At 37.1% G+C, this 19,782-nt stretch overlaps 1 long non-coding RNA gene across 1 annotated transcript; it reads right to left on the bottom strand.

Annotated features, from left to right (window-relative positions):
* Window positions 1-5,569: 5,569 nt before the first annotated feature.
* On the bottom strand, window positions 5,570-18,763 carry LOC113184365 (uncharacterized). Its single transcript, XR_013343763.1, has 4 exons — window positions 18,635-18,763; window positions 17,338-17,642; window positions 16,977-17,060; window positions 5,570-13,499 (listed from the first exon to the last, which is right to left on the bottom strand). It is a non-coding gene; the product is annotated as an uncharacterized LOC113184365 (long non-coding RNA).
* Between the last annotated feature and the right edge of the window lie 1,019 nt (window positions 18,764-19,782).

Here is a 19,782-nt window from a genome sequence, read left to right as displayed (position 1 = left end):
TACATGATAAATTTTCCAGTCGTACTGTAGAAAGAGGTTCCAGGGGATTAGGCTCCACAGGTATAGATTGGGCTATGCTTTCTTTAAATTTAGATTCTCACCCTATGCTAAAGTTAAATATTCAAGGACATGAATTTAATGGGCTACTGGATACAGGTGAAGACCTTAGCATCATTTCTCATCAAGAATGGCCAAAACGTTGGCCTTTACAATAATCCACTCAAACGCTTCAAGGCCTAGGAGTGGCAAATAATCCCCATAGAAGTGCAATAGTATTAGATTGGAAGGATCCTGAAGGATGTGAACGAATTATACAGCCATATGTATTGGATCATCTTCCTATAAATTTATGGGGATGAGATGTTCTAGATCAATTGGGATTAACATTAACAAAAAAAATCAATTCAAATGCGCCCACTATTATGGCTAGACAAGGTTTTAGGAAAGAAAAAGGATTAGGAGAACAAGGACAAGGTATAGTGGCACCAATACAAATAGATCAAAAAACAGATTAAAGGGGCTGGGATTCTGGCTCAGTGGTAAAGTGCTCGCCTAGCACATGAGAGGCCCTGAGTTCGATCCTCAGCACCACATAAAAATAAATAAATAAAATAAACATATTAAAAAAAAACAGATAAACATGGATTGGGTTTTCGGGAGAGGTCACTGAGACAATAAAAATTACTTGGAAATCAGAAAGCCCAGTATGGGTTCCTCAGTGGCCCCTGACTAAAGAAAAGACACAAGCAGCCTATGACCTGGTCAAACAACAATTAGCGGAGGGACATATACAACCTTCTATAACTCCCCATAATACTCCCATTTTTTTCATCAAAAAGAAATCTGGTAAATGGAGATTATTGCAAAATTTAAGAGCTATTAATAACGAGATGGTTATCATGGGACGTGCTCAATCGGGGATTCCTCAATTGTCTGCTTTGCCAAAAACCTGGTATGTTTTATTTTTTTATTTTATTTTATTTTTTTAAAGAGAGAAAGAGAGAGAGAGAGAGAGAGAGAGAAATTTAATATTTATTTTTTAGTTTTTGGCGGACACAACATCTTTGTTGGTATGTGGTGCTGAGGATCGAACCCGGGCCGCACGCATGCCAGGCGAGCGCGCTACCGCTTGAGCCACATCCCCAGCCCAAGGTATGTTTTAGTTATAGATATTAAAGATTGTTTTTTTTTTTCAATTCCAATTCATCCTGAGGATAGTCCACGTTTTGCATTTACTGTCCCTGTGCTGAATCATGAAGGTCCTGATCAGAGATATGAATGGAAAATACTCCCTCAAGGGATGGCTAACAGCCTGAAGTAAGAAAGACATTATAACTCATTGAAACATATATGGAAAATATGCATTTGGATAGAATTGATATGTTTGCCTTTATTATTTATTGTACTACGAACAAAAAATATTCCTACAGGAGTATTTTGGCAAGAAGGTTCATTATTATGGATACATTTATCTTATTCTCCTAACACTATTCTTTCTGGGTATCCTGAGGCTGTAGGACAATTAATACTCAAAGGAATAAAAGCAGCAAAGGGAGTGTTTGGAATTTCTCCTAATAAAATTATCACTCCATATACTATGGATCAAATTAACCAGTTAGCTAATGAGTTAAATACTTGGACAATAATTATATGTAAATCTGTTTGTTCATTTGATAACCACTTACCATCTAATCCTTTGTTGTCTTTTTGGTCCTCGAATCCTGTAGTTTTTCCAAAAATGACAAGAAAAACACCTATCATGAATGCTCCAAATATATTCACTGATGGGTCAAATAATGGTACAGCAGCAGTAGTTACCCCTGATCAAGCTTTTACATTTTTAGTACCTGAACAATCAGCGCAAAAGGCAGAGCTTAATGTGGTATTACAAGCTTTTGTGATGTTTAAAGATTCCTTATTTAATTTATTTTCTGACAGTTTATATAGAGTTAATGCTATAAATTCCCTTGAAGATGCTGGTAGGATTTTCCCTTCCTCTACTGTTTTCTCTTTGCTTTCTGCTATACAAAGTTTAATCTGGGACAGAAAACATCCATTCTTTATAGGACATATCAGGGCACATACAGGATTGCCTGGAGCCCTTATTTTGGGCAATGATTTACCAGATAAAACCACACATGACATACATATTTTTTCTATACTAGAAGAAGCTACAAATGTTCACAAATCTTTCCATGTCAATGCTAATACCTTGCAAACCATTTTAGAATAACTAAGAAACAAGCTAGACATATAATAAAACAATGTCAAAATTGTGTGACCTTTTTACCAGAAGTTAATCTTGGAATTAATCCTAGAGCTCTAATATCTAATCATATCTGGTAGATGGACGTCACATATTTGTCAGAATTGGAAAATTTAAATATTTGCATGTTACAGTTGATACTTCTTCCAGATATTTAATGGGCTCCCTTCATACCGGAGAAAAAACTAAAGATATTATATCTCATTGTTTACAAAATTTTGCCACTGTGGGTATTCCAAAACAGTTAAAAACAGATAATGGCTCTGGCTATACTTCTACTTTTTTTAAAAAATATATTTATTTTTTAGTTTTCGGCGGACACAACATCTTTGTTTGTATGTGGTGCTGAGGATCGAACCCGGGCCGCACGCGTGCCAGGCAAGCACGCTACCGCTTGAGTCACATCCCCAGCCCTATACTTCTACTTCTTTCAAGCAATTTTGTCCTTCATTTGGCATTACTCACATAACAGGAATCCCATATAATCCACAGGGACAAGGCCTAGTTGAAAGAGCTCATCAAACTATTAAAATGTACTCATTAAAACAAAAAGAGGGAATTGGGAAGGGATATAAATCCCCCAAAGATAAACTTAACATAACCCTTTTTATGTTAAACTTTTTAAATTTGGATTCATAAGGACTTAGTGCTGCGGAAAGGCACATGTGTCCAAAAAATGTACACAAGCCAAAGGTACTTTGGAAGGATATTCTAACTGGACAATGGAAAGGTCCTGACCCAGTGATTGTCTGGAGTCGGAGGTCTGTTTGTGTGTTTCCGCAGGGAGAACAGCAACCGACTTGGATCCCAGAGACTAACTAAAGCGATTTCTACAAACCAAAAAGATGATTTGGCTCAAATCCATAACAGCTGATATCCAGAACCCCAGTTTAGCTATCCTTACATCTGCGATAATGGTTCTCCTACACCTAGAGGCTAATGAGCACCATTAAGGCCTATTTCAAATATAAAAAACCTTGAAGCTTACTTGTGGGAATACCTTCAAACCCATATGCAAGTTACAGGAAGAAGGATGGATGTCAAAAGAAGAGTCAAAACCAGGTGGTAGCTAGAATGCTTTTTTCTATTTTATTTTTTGAGCTCATACAGACCTAGGTTAATGTTTTTCTGATCAGTTTTATTTTTTTATCAACTGTGGAGTTTTTAAACATTGTAATGGAGATTTCACCTGTGAAAAGCTACAAGGCCTTTACTATTGTGTTATGTGTGCACACTTGTGTTAAGTGTTGTATGTCTGGATGTGCGTATGTTCATATATCAGGAGCGCTCATGAAAAAATGGATCCAAATATCTTTTATTCACGTGATTTAAAGTTTAATTTAAATTGGGTATTGTTTTAATGTGTACAAAAAAGGAGGTTAACAGATCTGTTTACTTTCACCTTTCCTTTTCATTATACTAATAATTCTGTTCAGAATAATGTACTAAATTGTTCAGAAAATTGTTTTCTTAGTGCTTGCTGGAATGCTGCACAATTTTCTTTAGCCATTGTTGCCAGAATTCCTATCTTAAGACAAAAATAGAATTTCCAGTATTACTGAAAAACTAAATGAGACTTCAGAATTACAGCTACCATCATCACAGCTGTTGCTGTTTCTGCTGCTGCTGCAACAGCTTCTGGGATAGCTATCACACAAACTGTATAAACTGATGCATCAATGAATAATGTAACTCAACAAGTAATGCTCAGTCAAAAAAGTTGATTTGCTTTGAGAAGAGACATATTAATGGATTTCTCTTCTTTGAGCTGCTTACAGAACTTACTTGGACTGTGTATCACTTATCTGCATTATGAACTGATACAACAAATTGTAATAGGACCAGGGTATCTTTGCTGATGGTCTCATCGATGGTACAGTTTTTCCAGGGGTTTCTCACTTGGAGCAGTCAATGGCTTGGTATCGTGGTATTTTGTATCTTCCTCCTTTCTGCTTGTGGCAGGTTGTTTATGGTGTTTGTGTAAAAACCACTATGGTCATTATCCACAAGTATGGCTTAGTGTGTTGGGCCGGTAGTCAAAGACGCGTAAGATCCAATTACAATGGTACCAACCTAAGACAGAAGGCTGGCGATTTGAGGTCAGAACATCCAATGACGGGTAAGGACCATAGGTAGTATTGGACAACCTAAAACAGGCACGGCCCCTAAGCCACATACTTGTTGTTTCATAAAACAAAAGGGAGATGTTGGGGATGCAAATCAATTCAAGATGGCGCCTAGCAGTTTGCCAGGAGGAGTGGTTTGTGAAGCAATGCCAGCTAGCCATTAGGGCTCCTGCTACCTTGGTGCCCGCTAGTTTGAGTTCTCACTCAGTTCCCGCTTCAACCTTCAAGTTGCTTGTCACCTCTCAGTTATTTTGCCCAGCTGGACTTCGGCATTTTCCCATAGGGCTAGGGTTGTGGCTCAGTGATAGAGCGCTCACCTACCATGTGTGAGGCCCTGGGTTCGAGCCCCAGCATCACATAAATAAAGGTATTGTGTCCAACTACAACTAAAAAATAAACTTAAAAGTCTTTTCCCCTAGGGGCTGGGGATGTGGCTCAAGCGGTAGCGCGCTCACCTGGCATGCATGCAGCCCAGGTTAGATCCTCAGCACCACATACAAAGATGTTGTGTCCGCCAAAAACTAAAAAATATTAAAAAAAAATTCTCTCACTCTCTTTGAAAAAAAAATCTTTTCCCCTAAATTAAAAAAGAAGCATTTTTTATTTTAGTGTTAAGACTTTGTTAGATATGAAATATATGGAAAGGATTTTCGGGGCTAGGTTTTTGTTTTTTGTACCGGAAATTGCTTTACCACTGAGCTACATCTTTTGCCATTTTTTGAGACAAGGTCTTGCTAAGTTGCTTAGGTCCTTAGTAAATTGCCAAGTTTGACCTCAAACTTGCAGTCTTCCTGTCTCAGCCTCATGAGTCGCTGGGATTACAGGCATGCACCAAACACGCCCAGCTTCTGGAATAGTTTTATCATTTATTATACTGACTGCTGACCAGAACTAAGCATTTATTTGTTCATAGATGTAACAATGTTGACCCTGAAGGTAAAGCAGGAACTGTTTAAGTTCAAAAATGATATTTCTCCTGATGGCTATCTGTTCCACTGGACAACATGTACCAGAAACTGTCACAATTTAGTGCCACAAAGCGTCAAGAAACCCAGATCCTTTGTCCTTTGACACCAAAGCCAATGTCAGCATAGGCCTAGGAAAGGCTGCTTTTATCGTCACAATTTATAGCATTAAATGAAAATTACCCTTTCAAATAACAGATAACACAATGAAATGTCAGTGCATTCTCAGCCCATGCTGCTTTATTGCTAAAAATATACATATACACAGGTGCAGAGTTTCCAACTCTTAAAACAGTTCCTTTTTACATCAAGGAATAAATATCTTCTTCAAAACTCCCAAAAATGCATAGATTAAAAAGCAAGCTGCCTTTTGTAATACTTCAAACATATTCAATAAAATTCTTTTAACATCTTATAGACCAATGGTACAATGGAATATGTAGAATAGCACATAAATACAGTGGTCAAGTCCTGTACTTAGGGGACAGTAAATAAATTATTGATAATATACACTAATATCCTGAACACTTTATTATGAAGATGAGTATGTGGTTTTAAAATAAATGCCAAGACTGAACTGTTTAAAGATTGAGATCACTGCCAGAATATCTTCCTGACCCTTGGGATAAAGAAAAAAAATTTTTTTTTGAGATTCTGGGGATTGGACCCAGGTACTCAGGCATGCTAGCCAGGTGATCTACTATTGAGATACACATCAACCCTAAAATGTATTTTAATTGATGACACGCCATATCATAGGAGAAAAACATTTTGAAAATCATAATCATAAGCCAACTATTCTTTAAATTTTACTCTGGAGAAATTTCGTTTGAATTTTCATTTTCCAAATAATCTAAATATGCTTAGTGAATAACAGGGAGAGTCTAGACCTTAAATCTTTATTGATTGGCAGACATGTTATCAGTAAGTGGCAAAGAACATTTACATACTGGATACACCTCACTTTCTATATTTCTGTAGAAAGCAAACATCTTAATGACAAACCTAAATAAATTCTGAACCACTGAAATCACCATTCCATTTAATACATCCCAAAGATATATGTAGCAAAGTCCTGAAGCAAATACGAAGTTGATTATAATCACTAAGGTTACTACTTCTAGGTTCTTGTTTTCTTTTGCAACCCAGGGCCTTGCGTGTTAGGAAAGCACTCCACCAATGTGCTACACCCCCAGCCCTTATGCTACCACAATAAGCTGATGTTTTTTCATAAAATAAATGTCAAGGTTATCCTTATTTTTTAAAGAGAAAAGTTTTCACCTGTGTACCTGGGATCAAAAACTCTTAGGGAAGAAACTGCATTCTCACCAAGTCAGGCATAAAACTCTGGTTATTAATAATAAAAAAGTTTTGAATACAGTAACAAGAAAGAAACTACATATCAGCAATTTCATAACTTTATAAATGAAAGTCTCCCTTGCAGGATCCCTTATAGCTGATCAGTATCATCCAGAACAGTTGGTTAAAACATCTAAAATATGCGTACATTACTTTTTGTGATGTGATTTCACTATGGTGACCAGCCCAGGTGGGCCTCAAAATCCCGAGCTCAAGTAATTTCCTCCCCTTAGTCTCCTAAGTAGTTGGAAGTCAGGTATGTTCCACAACACTTGGCTCAAGATACTAGTTTTTCTCCCCTTCCAGGAGGGGTGAATACTAGAGATTGAACCCGGAGGCACTTTACCACATCCCCTGCCCTTTTTTATTTTTTTGACAGGGTCTAGTCAAATTGTTGAGTCTGAAATTGAATTTGTGATCCTCCTGCCTCAGCCTCCTGAGCTGCTGGGATTACAGGGGCGTGCCACCATGCCTGGCTCAATAACTAGTTTTAAGAAACCCCAAACAAGTCTACATAAACCTTATCAGACAAACCCCATACCTTTACAGACTGCACACTAATTCCCTATGTTGCTATCCTTTCTGAAACTCTGCACCTTTCTGATTATTATAGCCACTGCAGCTCATTCAACATGCTTAGTTTGTGTCTTACTTTCAAACATGCTTGGGGGGGGGGGTCTATTGGGACTAGGAAAGAGGTTAGGGTAAGCAATGTTATGCCCTAATCCTGACAGTTTGAATGTCTTGTGGGTGCCCCTGTTTATCTTTGACTTCCCATTTTGAATGGAAGTAAGATAATTTTAATTAGAAAATTAAAACTAATAATTCAATAAATTCAAGCTATTGGTTTAAGTATCTATTGCTTCATTATTAAATGCATATATAAAATTACTAATAATAACCACATAACACTGAAAAATTTCAATCATGCATTAGAATATTAGTATTCTAAAATCAGTATGGACCCACCACTATTGCTTATACTTTCAATCAGACCCAGCTTTAATAAACATGCAGAGTAAAACCCTTGATTCAGAAGAATTATGGAAAATAACAAGGAGACATGCAAAATTTCAACCGAAAATTTGAGTTAATAAAGTAATTGCTTAGAAATGCAAGCAGGTGCTCCACATCTTCACAATGCTACTTCAAAAAAGAAGTATAAGCATACACAAAAAGTTTAAAATTAGGACCACTTCAGTTATAAAAGGCTTATATGTAAATCCTGGCCCTTTTGGATAAAGAACCATGTAAAACCCTTAGATAAAGAGAATTAAGAGATGCACAGTCTTATGTAGCAGTAAGTTTTCTTGGCCATTTATTGAGAGCCATATCATAGAAAAACATATGTAATATATGGGATGATGAAGAAGCTCTTGGGCAGAATAGTTTCTTTTCTGATTCACATTAATGAGCATTACCTGTACAGCTCCCTGGGGAAAAGTAGTTGAAGAGCAGAGCTAATACAATGTAAACTCAAGCATCAGTGCCCTGAAATTTAGCATAGCCCTCTGCTTTTTAAAACCATTAGCCAAGGGATTCTTCCAAATTGTATAATTAATAGCCAAGCAATGTTCTGAAAAAACTAGAAGCAATTTGCTTGCACCAACAGCACCATGAGAATGTAAACTCCTGAAGGCCAAGGGTCTCTTCATATTTTGCATATGACAGGTACATAAAGAGTAAACATGAGACTACAATAACTTTGAAAAGCATTTAACCACATACTTTCAGACTACAAAAACTTGTAGCATACTTTAGCAGTTAGAACTATTAACAACATGGTTGTTAAGGATAATCTTTAACTGTTTGAAATAAGTGAAGTGTTGACATCAATGTAATTAGTAGCCATGTCCTCATGATCATGCAGATGTCTGAATATTGCTTGACTGTTCCAATGTCTAACATGGACTGACAGTATAGGACATTTAAAGAGAAGCTACAATCAATGTAGCCCTTCCTTGTCCATTGGAGTTGCCATATAAGAATTAAAGATTCAAGTGATTCCGAAATCTATAATGCTTATCTTTTAGTCCCCCTGCCCCAGGAAAACAAAGGTACACAGACCTTTTCAGGGACCTTCAAGGTGCTAAATGGCCAAGCTTGGACATGAGGTAAAGTAAGAAAGAAGTCACCCTAGTTTCACTGTTACATCCTGAAGTGAGCTGTGCCATTCCTCAGATCAGGAAAGTAGTTTGCTAGGTTCTCCTTAAAATAAGTAGTCAAAGGCCACAGGCATTGTCACAACTGCATCAAACAAGGTATCACAAAACCAATAGTCTTTGGCTATTCCCCAGTCCTCCTGCTTCTTACCTTTAAATCATAACTTCCTTAATCATAAACATGAGGAAAAGCAAGCTAAACAAGTTCTTGGCTTTAAAAAAAAATTTTTTAACTCTAATCTCTCTCTCTCTCTCACACACACACACACACACACACACTTTTCCTCTTTAAAAAATGTACCCAGGAAGCCAAAAGAGAAAGGTGACAAAGCAGAAGAGAATACCATTCTATACAGTAAATACCTATTGTAACATGGAAAAACCAAAGCAAAAACCCCACCTTGACTTCACTAGGGCTGTAGAGTGCATTTGTTTCCATATTAAACACTAGAAGGATTTCACTTCAATAACTCCAACCCTCTGCTTTAAGAAACAAATAGGGTCTTTAACCTTGAAACATACACAAAAGTTATTTCTCATACAGATATAGTCATACATTCATACTGTTTTAATAAAAGAAAGTACCTTTTATATGATCTGTACCTAGATCATCTTTTTCATTTTGTTAACTCTGTTGATCACAGAGCCCCACAAACTCAAGTAGTAATCACTTAGTCTACTGTACAGCAAATGCAGTGTATTATACATGCAAAACCGTTATTGCTGCTAAAAGTCTACCTCTTGAAAATTATTAGTTCATTTTATGGCTTTTTAAAAATTTTTGCAACAGAAATTTCCTTTCCTATACACTGTGCTGTTTTATATTCATTACCTTTTTCAGAGTTTTAAATTTTAAATTCTTTTCAGAAATGGATCTTCCCAGGCACAAAACTTTAAGTATAGGGATCTAAACCTGGGTCCTCCAGAGATTTACTACTAAAATCTACTTATTATAGATTGCTTGTTCATGAGGATGCACCACATTAGAACAGTTTTGCATTTCCTAGCTTTCTAACGTAGAATCTGTGCTAATAAATCGTGGGCTCTTAGTACTGAGATTTGAAAAACACTTCAGAAAACTAACAATTCCCAGTTCTCAAGACGACGATTAGAGGTAGGAATTTCTATCTTTTGCTTTCAAAACAAAAATGACTGTTTTATTTCTACAAGGGAAAACAGAAAAAAGGGAAAGTTATCTGTGGCTTACTGTAACCAAGGGCAAGAGTCCACTTATTATTATATGGCAACGTAGGTAAGCTCCATTTAACTATGTTTCCAATGCTCATGAAAAGGTCTGGAATCCCATCAGTACACAATTTAGCAGATTCAGAAATAGAAGAGGCTGAAACAATCTAGGACATTCCCAAACCATTGATATTATTCTTGCATTAACACACATGCTGCTGACAGGATTAGTAAATAGTCTGCAGATTATATAAGCACTCAATGAAGCAATTACAGCATCTTAGTAGGACATGCAGAATGTAAAATTATTTGTAGATGCAAAAGGAGTAAGAATGAACCCAAGACATAATATGAAAACAGTATAAGAACAAATTGACCTCAAATTAACAGCAACACAGAATCATGAAAATGGGGCCTCATTTTGACTTGAGGTTTTCTGAGATACAAGGCTAGCTGTTTCTAGCCAGCTCATGGAAAGCATTTATATCCTCAAATACGATGTTTCTAATGGTGAACCCATATTTCTATTCATAAACAATTGGTTTTTGTCCTTAATCTCCTTTCCCCAGGGAGAATATCACAGATTCAGGTATTTATGGGAAGAAAAAAAAAGTCTTATATAGAGTTTCAACTCTTTTTACACTATTGGTTATTATCAATAACTCATCCTGAAGTTTAAAATTATTACTAGGATCATGCACTAACCCCTAACATGGCACTATAATATGCTACCAAGCACTAATGCTTACAAAACTATACACATCTCAAAATGGAAGACATTGGTGATTTTGTTGTTCTTAAACAACTTGTAACATTTGTCCACAAGTATTAAAATATACATATATATATTTCTATTGCACATATCCCGTTTTTGTTTGACTTTTCAAATGATAAACTGCCAGCTAACATGGATGAGCAAAGCAAAGGAAGCACAAATGCAGATTGAAGCATTTCTAAAATTAAGTTTTTGCCATCAAGAAAGGGACCAACATAGACCAGAGAAAAATGCAAATGTATTAAGTAAATACTGGGCAACTACAACTGGAATATGCCCATGTTGTTAAACGTCATCTAATGTCAATCATGTAAGATGTGGAAACATTTCCTTTGAAAGATATCATTAACACTGGTTCTCAGCTATAAGTTGAAAAAATGCTGAAGGAGGCAGGTCTGACACCTGTTCAAACAAGTGGATCAGAGTTGTTCCACTGGTGCTTATATCCCTTGCCCCATGACCCTACCCAAAAAGTTGCCAAGAAGACATGGGGGAGATGGATATGACACCTAGAAGGTACAAATTCTCCATGATGACATTCCCAACATAACAGTGGGATATATGTATGTAGGCTTTCAGTTTTTAACAAGTCCAAAATAGTAAAGGAAAATATCAAGAAGTAGCATAAGGGGTTATTTAAAGAAAAATCTAAGTTACCTTTAACCAAAGTTATTTCTCTTATCTCTCTCAGTAAAGGCTCTACATTAAAAGAAATTTTTAAAAAACTATATATATTTTATCTACACTATGTATTTTGTGAAAAAGCTTCTTTATTCTAAATCAAGTTAGTTCGTTCACTAATCTAATCATAACAATGCTCAACATTTCCCATTTTTGGCAATTTTTATCACTCTCAATTTTTGGTAAATCTGCCCTGTGTTTCCAACATCATCGCACCCATGGCCCTCAGCAACCATTCCAGAAAACAAAGATGATCTAATTATACTACCTGTTCTTAATTTCATCTAGTAAGTTTAAAATTCTTTCTCTACTAAGAATCATTAATAAAGTGTCCATGCTTCTTATGAAAGGCTTGACATCATACAATGCTCCTGTTTGTTTGAAAGCAAGAACAGTTTTCCACTCTAGTCTTCATCATATAACTGTTAAAGGGGAAAAAAGGAAGGAAGATCCATATTTCTTGTTTTTTTTTTTTTCTTTTCCCCAAACCCTGAATTTCTTCTCAATCTATAATGAACAAAACACAAAATCCACATTTCTTAGTGGAACTATTTTTCTTATTTGAGGTGGTTTTTTTTTTTTTCAGATCCTGAATTTCTTCTAAATCTACAATGAAACAACCAGTGGATTGACAACATTGGTTCTGAGATAGACCCACTTGGTAATGAGAAAGTCCAATTCCAACTGGGGAAATTTACCTGAGTCCCAGCCTTTTCAGTTCAACATTACACCTACCACCTAGAAAAATAAATCCAAGTACCCATCTGGGTTGAGAAAAGAGTTACTTGTGACTTTATAAAAAATGGAACTATGTAATGTAAAATTCCAAAAAAGTCAAATGGTGCTACATAAGACATTTTTCTTTTTCTTAGGAAAAAGGAGTTATATGGAAACTTCTCATTATTTTTCTTCTCTTCTATGTCCAAAGTTGAAAGCAGGTCATACTATAGGGTCCATCTCACCTTCTTATCTAAAAAACTACTCGTGCTACTTTTCTTCCAGTTTTGGCCACACGGAAAACTAACTCTACTGTGCTATATGACTCCACAAAACAGGATGAATAAAACTGTAATACAGCAGCCTCTCATCTTAGGAAGGTGAACAGGGTTCCATCATGGACTCAAACTGGGTTGTTCGCTTTTACCATTCTTTTAACTAAATGTAAGCATGCACTCACTCAGCTGCTACACAATCTGGTCCTTCTGTAGAAGAATGAAAAAATTTAAAAAGAGCAAATGTTCCAAGACTTGAAAAAGTAAATAACAGGTTCTGTCTCCAGGAGAAAAACCCCTCCTTTCATCCAAAAATGTGGATTTACACATGTAAAAATATGTATTTGTACAGAATCTCTTTAGGTATCAGATATGAAATCAATCTTGATATCTTGTCTTTATGCTTCTTTATCATACCAAAGGGTTAACTGCAAAACTGGACCTTCATTTCTATCCAGTAAATCTGTCACAAGATGAACCAGGATATAGAGATATATGTAACTTTTTAACATCTTTTTCTTTTCAAATTACAACAAATATTTGGAATTTACTGCTGCAGTCTCAAATGTGCTTATCATAATAGTGGCCGAAACTGGAAGACATTTTTAAAAAAACCTGAAGTCATCCATACTTGCCATTTATTAGTCTTCTTGTTTGGAGCAAAAGGCTAAGAATTCACAAATACCACGACCTAAGCACCTGTTTCAAATTAAACGTCAGCCTTCAGCTTGCAAAACAATTTTTTGATAATTAAGCAAATTGCAGAAGACCCATCAATTGCTTTTTTTCTTCCGGGAGAAGTCAGCAGGATAACTGCACCCTAAGGGCTTCTTTCTGTGTTGAATTTGAAAGGTGGAACAAAAGAAAAGCAATCTTTTCCAATCCAAACCATGGAGGTAATGTGTAGAAAGGTATCCATATTTCAGTAGGGAAAGTGGCTGGATAAAAGAAGCAGGACTACCCGCTCTAGAAGACAACATAGAAATACCTAGAAATACAAAATAAATTAAAAATAGAAAGATTAGGACAGGTACTTCTTCTACATATGCTTACTTTTTAAAACAATATTTAAAACATACATAAAGAAACAAATACTTTGAATTATACTTTATAAGAAAATGTCCAATCGTCACACCAAATTCAATATTGTCTTTTTTTTAAAACTGGGGATTGAATCAAGAAGTACTTAATTACATCCCCAGCCCTTTTTATTTTCTATTTTGAGACAGGAGTCTCACTAAGTTGCTCAGGGCCTCACTAAGTTACTAAGGCTGGCTCATCTTACTTTCAGTTGTATAAGAACAACAGTAAGGGTCTGGGGCTGTAGCTCAGTGGTATAGCACCTGCCTTGCATGTGTGTGGCACTAGGTTAGATCCTCAGTACCACATTAAAAATAAAATAAACAAAATAAAGATAAAAAAAAAAAACCAACAACAACAACAGTAAGAATAAAAAGAACAACAGTATGCAAAAAAAAAATTTTTTTTGTAAAAATATAATCATAAGACACAGGGCTGGAGTTGTGGCTCAGAGGTAGAACATTTGCCTAGCATGCATGAGGCACTGGGTTTGATCTTCAGCACCACATAAAAATAAAGTAAAGGTATTGTGTCTACCTACAACTAAAAAAATAAATAAATGATAAAAAAGACAATATATAATATTTGGTCACCAAATGCAAGCATATAAAAAATAAATCCAGTTCATTGCTGCTGAACTGTTAAATAAATGGTCTAAAGCTACTGGCTAACTAGTTATCTAGTGCACTGTTTTTAGTCTGTTTCATGTGTTTTTTAAAAAACATTTATTTAGTTGTAGATGGATACAATATCTTTCTTTATTCATTTTTTACGTGGTACTGGGATCGAACCCAGCGCCTCACACGTGCAAGGCAGGCGCTCGACCACTGAGCTATAGCCCCAGCGGTACAGCACTTGTCTGGCATGTGTGAGGCCCTGGTTCAATCCTCAGCACCACATATAAATGAATAAATAAAGATCCATTTACCAAAAAAACAAACAAACAAACAAAAAAAAAAACAGGGGCTGAGGTTGTGGCTCAGCAGTAGAGTGCTCGCCTATCATGTGCGAGGCCCTGGGTTTAGTCCTCAGCACCAAATAAAAAATAGCCGGGCATGGTGACACACCCATATAATCCTAGCTACATGTAAAACTAAGGCAGAAGGATCACAAACTTGAGGCCAGCCTCAGTTACTTAAGCAAGGCCCTAAGCAACTCAACAAAACCTTGTCTCAAAATAAAAAATAAAAAGGGCTGGGGATGTAGCTCAATGTTAAGAGCCCCTGTGTTCAATCCCTGACACACCTCTTAAAAAAAAAAAAAAAAAATCTTTTTTTTTTTTTTTTTTTTTAAAGAGAGAGTGAGAGAGAGAGGGGGACAGAGAGAGAGAGAGAATTTTAACATTTATTTTTTCTTAGTTCTCGGCGGACACAACATCTTTGTTGGTATGTGGTGCTGAGGATCGAACCCGGGCCGCACGCATGCCAGGCGAGCGCGCTACCGCTGAGCCACATCCCCAGCCCAAAAAAAAAAAAAAAAAAAAATCTTTAAACTAAACCTGAATAGCCTCTTCTGAAGATTGAAGACAAAGTTCTGACTGAAAGCCTAAGAAAGAAAAATGTAAATTAATTCAGCAGCAAATCAGAAGGAAGAGAAAAAAAATTGCATTTGTTGCAAAAGCAGCAATGGAAGTGAAGAGGACAGAAGATTCACAACCTTAAGACTCTATAGACAGGGGCCGGGATTGTGGTTCAGCAGTAGTGCGCTTGCTTAGCATGTACAGGGGCCCTGGGTTCAATCCTCAGTACCACATAAAAAATAAACAAATAAAATAAAGATTTTTTTAAAAAAAAAGAGACTATGGACAGGGCTAGGGTTGTAGCTCAGTGGTAGGGCGCTTGCCTCTACATGTGAGGCACCGGGTTCAATCCTCAGCACCACATAAATAAATAAAATAAACGTAGTGTCCATCTACAACTAAAAATATATTAAAAAAAAAAAAAAGAACCTATGGGCAGCAAGGCTGTTTCATTAAAGAAATTTAGGCTAACTCAGCCATTAGGCAGTTCTGTTATCAACTCTAAATATACCTTGCCAACATAGATAAAAATGCAAAAAGACACAAGTTCCAGATATAGGCAAGGAAACCAGAACTATATACTTTGATGCACAAAATGTACAAATAAATTCCCTATAAAGCTAGTGTTTTGCTAGATACATTTGGGTCTCTGAAGTCACTTGCTTGGTGCTATTGATAAGATGAGTAACTTTGTTATTAAAAAACCTCACTAGGGGGCTGGGGCTGGGGCTGTAACTCAGTGGCAGAGCGCTTGCCTAGCATGTGTGAGGCACAGGTTCAATCCTCAGCCCCACATAAAAAGAAACAAATAAAATAAAGCCTGCCTCTAAAATAGTTCCAAGTGACTTGTCTCTTGGTATTCAAAACTTTCTATAGTCTCCTCTGACAATGTATTAGGGACACTCTATTGTATGATAAAGAATTTAACTGGCTTTGTCCTGGGAACCTTAAATTCTCAGAATTTAAAATCAGTGAGCCAATGGAAAGTAAACTCTATCTAAATAATCAATGGGTGAAAGAAAAAAAATCAGAAGAGAAATTAGAAAATATCTTGAGATAAATGAGAAAAAAAATACTAAAAATTTTCAGAGCTGAGCATATTTACAGACACCTATAATCCTAGCAACTTGGGAGGCTAAGGCAGGAAGATCACAATGTCAAGACCAGCCTCAGAAACTTATTGAGGCCCTAAGCAACTTAGCAAACCCTGTCTCAAAATACAGAGGGCTGGGGCTCATCGGTAAAGTGCTTCTGGATGCAAGCTCCCATATATAAAAGCAAAAACAAAATTTATGTACATAGTGAAAGTAACACTAAGAGGGAAATATACAGCTATAAACATCAACATTAAAAAAGACCTAGGGCTGGGGAAGTAGCTCAGTGGTAGAGAGCTTGCCTAGCATGGGCAAGGCATGGTTCTGATAGCCAGTACTTTGAAAAAAATAACAATGAAATCTAAGTGAATACATTCTAAAACTTGCATAGTAATATTTATTTTTTAATCAATTCATTTCTTTCCATCTAATTAAACCTATGTTTCTGATAGCAAATGAAAAATTATAGGTTAGGTAACTGATCAAATTTTTCCTTTTTAAATTTTTTATATTGCTTCTGTTAAAATACAAAATATGCACCAGTAGTGGCAGTCTGTAGTCCCAGCTACTAGGGAGGCTGAGGCAGGAGAATCATTTGAGTCCATGAGTTTAGGGCCAGGAGGGCAACATAGCAAGACCCTGTCTTTTTAAAAAACAAGGATACATATATGTAAATAAAGTACTCAGCTATCAATAATTTATAGTCAATTTAATATTCATCTTTTGTTGCTGCTTAAATATTATTTGAAATGATTAGCCTACTGCTACTTACCGGCCACATCCTGAGTTCAGAATTTTGAGATGAATAAAAAGCACCTAAATGTAAGGAAAGTGTTCATCCTGTGTGACAAGAATTCTGAAAAATAAAAATAACATTAAGGTAAGGATATAACCATCACTGGTGCTATATGTACTAGTATAAAAAACTCACTAATACAGGGGCTGGGATTGTGGCTCAGCAGCAGAGCCTAGCATGTGCGAGGCCCTGGGTTCGATCCTCCAGACCGCACTAAATAATGAAGATATTTGTGTCCAACTACAACTAAAAAATAAATATTTAAAAAAATCACTAATACAAACAATTCAGAAGAAACAATTAGCAAAAAGTTACTCTCTACTGCACTGGCACCTACTTTCAAAAGATGTCAAAACTCTTGAAGTGGTAGATTTATGAAACACTTTCCTCTTTTCCTGATGAGACTATCGAACTTTGTTCCTCCCCAGAAAATGTATAATGGTGCATAATATTTCCAGTAGTTGTCATCTTCTTAAAACCTTTGCTTTAGTGTACATACACTCTCCTCTGTAAGAATGTTACATTATTTTCTTCTGGCCAGCTCTTTTTTCCTTCTCTTGGATGAAATGAAAAAACGGACAAAAGCAACAAAAAAGCTATTTTCAGCTCTCCTAAATCCAGGGCCAGCAAAGAGCACATAATCTATAAAAAAAAATTCATTTGTATTAATATTTCCATTTGAACTCGACTCAACTAACCTGTCACAGTTTTAATAAGGCCTTACCAATTCAGAAACCCATTAGCAGAAACGCATGGAATTTAAATGAGATCCAACAGGGGTTATAACACTCCAAATTAGGAACAGAGACCCCACAGAGTTAAAAAGGAAAAGAATACAAATGTCTGACAGTACTGATGCTATGCAACCTGAACACCTTACACAAATTACTTTCTAATAACATTGTCCAAACTATTTATCTTTGTTTAAAAAAGCTCTGTAAACTCACTCCCTTACTTTTGGATCAGAAATCAACAGTGAATACCACTGTGACCTAGCTTCAGCCGAAATTAAAAGCGTCATACAGCCATTATAAGACTTTCGAGGACAAGGACAAACTGCTTTTTCGGGATCATAAAAGTTTGGGAGGTAGGAGCAGAAGCGTTTGGATATACTACAGGTTCGAGGGGATGTCTGAGATACACAAACGCTAATGAAAATCCAGGGGTAACCTGTTACACGAAATCTCAAGGTCAACGGGCTGGAGAAAAAAATACTCAGGGCCACAAAAGGCCTCAAATGACACTGGAGCCTTAGACAACAGCGTGGGCACCAAGTCTTGAGACGAAAGATGAAAATAAATCAATAAAACAAAGAAATTCTTAAAAAAAAAAATCGGTGGCCGACAATCGGCTGCCACGAAAGCCCAGTAAGTGTGAAATCCCCTAGGAACAAACCGAAACACAATGGCAGGCAAAGGCAAGGCACAGGGAAGGGCGGGGAGCCGGGAGGAGGCTTGAACAAGTAGACTGAGGGACACACCGGGACGGCGGTGTGGGTTGCCCTGGGGCGGGCAAGGATGGCAATTCCAGCTTGGAAGGGCTCTGTTACCAGCAGGCTCCCGCACACTCGGTGCCCGGACGGCTGGGCAAGACACAGCCTCCTTGTCCCCTCGTAGTCTCCCTTCTCGGCTCACCTCACATGGTCCATCAGACGCAGTCGGCTTCCCGGGGGCCTGCACGCCCCCGGCCCAGAGGCCAAACGGCCGAATGGCCGAGGCGCTCCTCACTCCGCCATCTTCGCTTCTTCTCACGTCTGCCAACCCGGCGACGGGCGGCTCCCACAATCCCCGCCCCCTCACAACGGCTTGCTTTCTCGCGCGCGCGTTCGTCTTCCGCCACAGGTTGGCTGAAATGCACGTCAATCAATAGCGTTCTTCCCTCATTCGATCTTTTTTTTTTTTTTTTGATAGATTAGGTCATTGGATTGAGGTAATTGGGGAAAACGCCTTTGTAATTCATTTTTTAGGAATGTAAAATTATTTCCGCGAAGAAGCAGTGTCACATCTTACTGAGATAATGTGATTAAAGGTGTGACTATTTTAAGTAACTGTTAGGTTAAACTATAGTACTAATGATTTCATTCTCAGATTCGAAGTTTATTAATTCTAGGCGTTAACACAACACTTAGGGAAACAATGGTTCCACTTGGTCTCTGGCTTTGATCCAGTTACACTTTTTTTTTTTTTTTTTGACTAGGGATTGAACCCAGAGGGGCTCAACCACCGAGCCACATTCCCAGCCCCATTTATTTATTTATCTATTTATTTATTTAGAGGCAGGATCTCGTTAAATTGTTTAGGACCTTGCTAAATTGCTGAGGCTGGCCTTGATTTACGATTCCTGCCTCAGCCTCCCGATCAGCGATCCAGTTGCATTCTTAAAAAGCCTAAATGTTGGCAATTGTTCCTAGCTTATATGTTGTCTTTAAATCAGGAACACATGGGGCTGGGGCTGCTGCTCAGTGGCAGATCGCTTGCCAAGCATGTGTGAGGCACTGGGTTTGATCCTTGGCACCGCATAAAAATAAACATAAAATAGGGGCATTCTGTTTACAACTACAAAATAATTTAAAAAACAAAAAAAAAAATTAAAAAAATAAACGATCAGGAACATAGCAAGGACATGGACTCCCACCGTTTCTATTCAACTTATTCTGTTCAACTTTGTAGTAGAGGGGGTAGCCAGTAGGAATAAATAAAGGTAGAGAAACATAAGACATCCCAATTGGGAGAAATAAAACTGCCTTTATTCAGAGATGGAATGATCCTTTGTAGAAAATAAT

The sequence above is a fragment of the Urocitellus parryii genome, chromosome 6 (assembly GCF_045843805.1).
Source record: "Urocitellus parryii isolate mUroPar1 chromosome 6, mUroPar1.hap1, whole genome shotgun sequence".
NCBI lineage: Eukaryota > Metazoa > Chordata > Mammalia > Rodentia > Sciuridae > Urocitellus > Urocitellus parryii.
The sequence above is the reverse complement of the archived record's forward strand: the minus strand, read 5'-3'. Positions and strand labels throughout refer to the sequence as shown.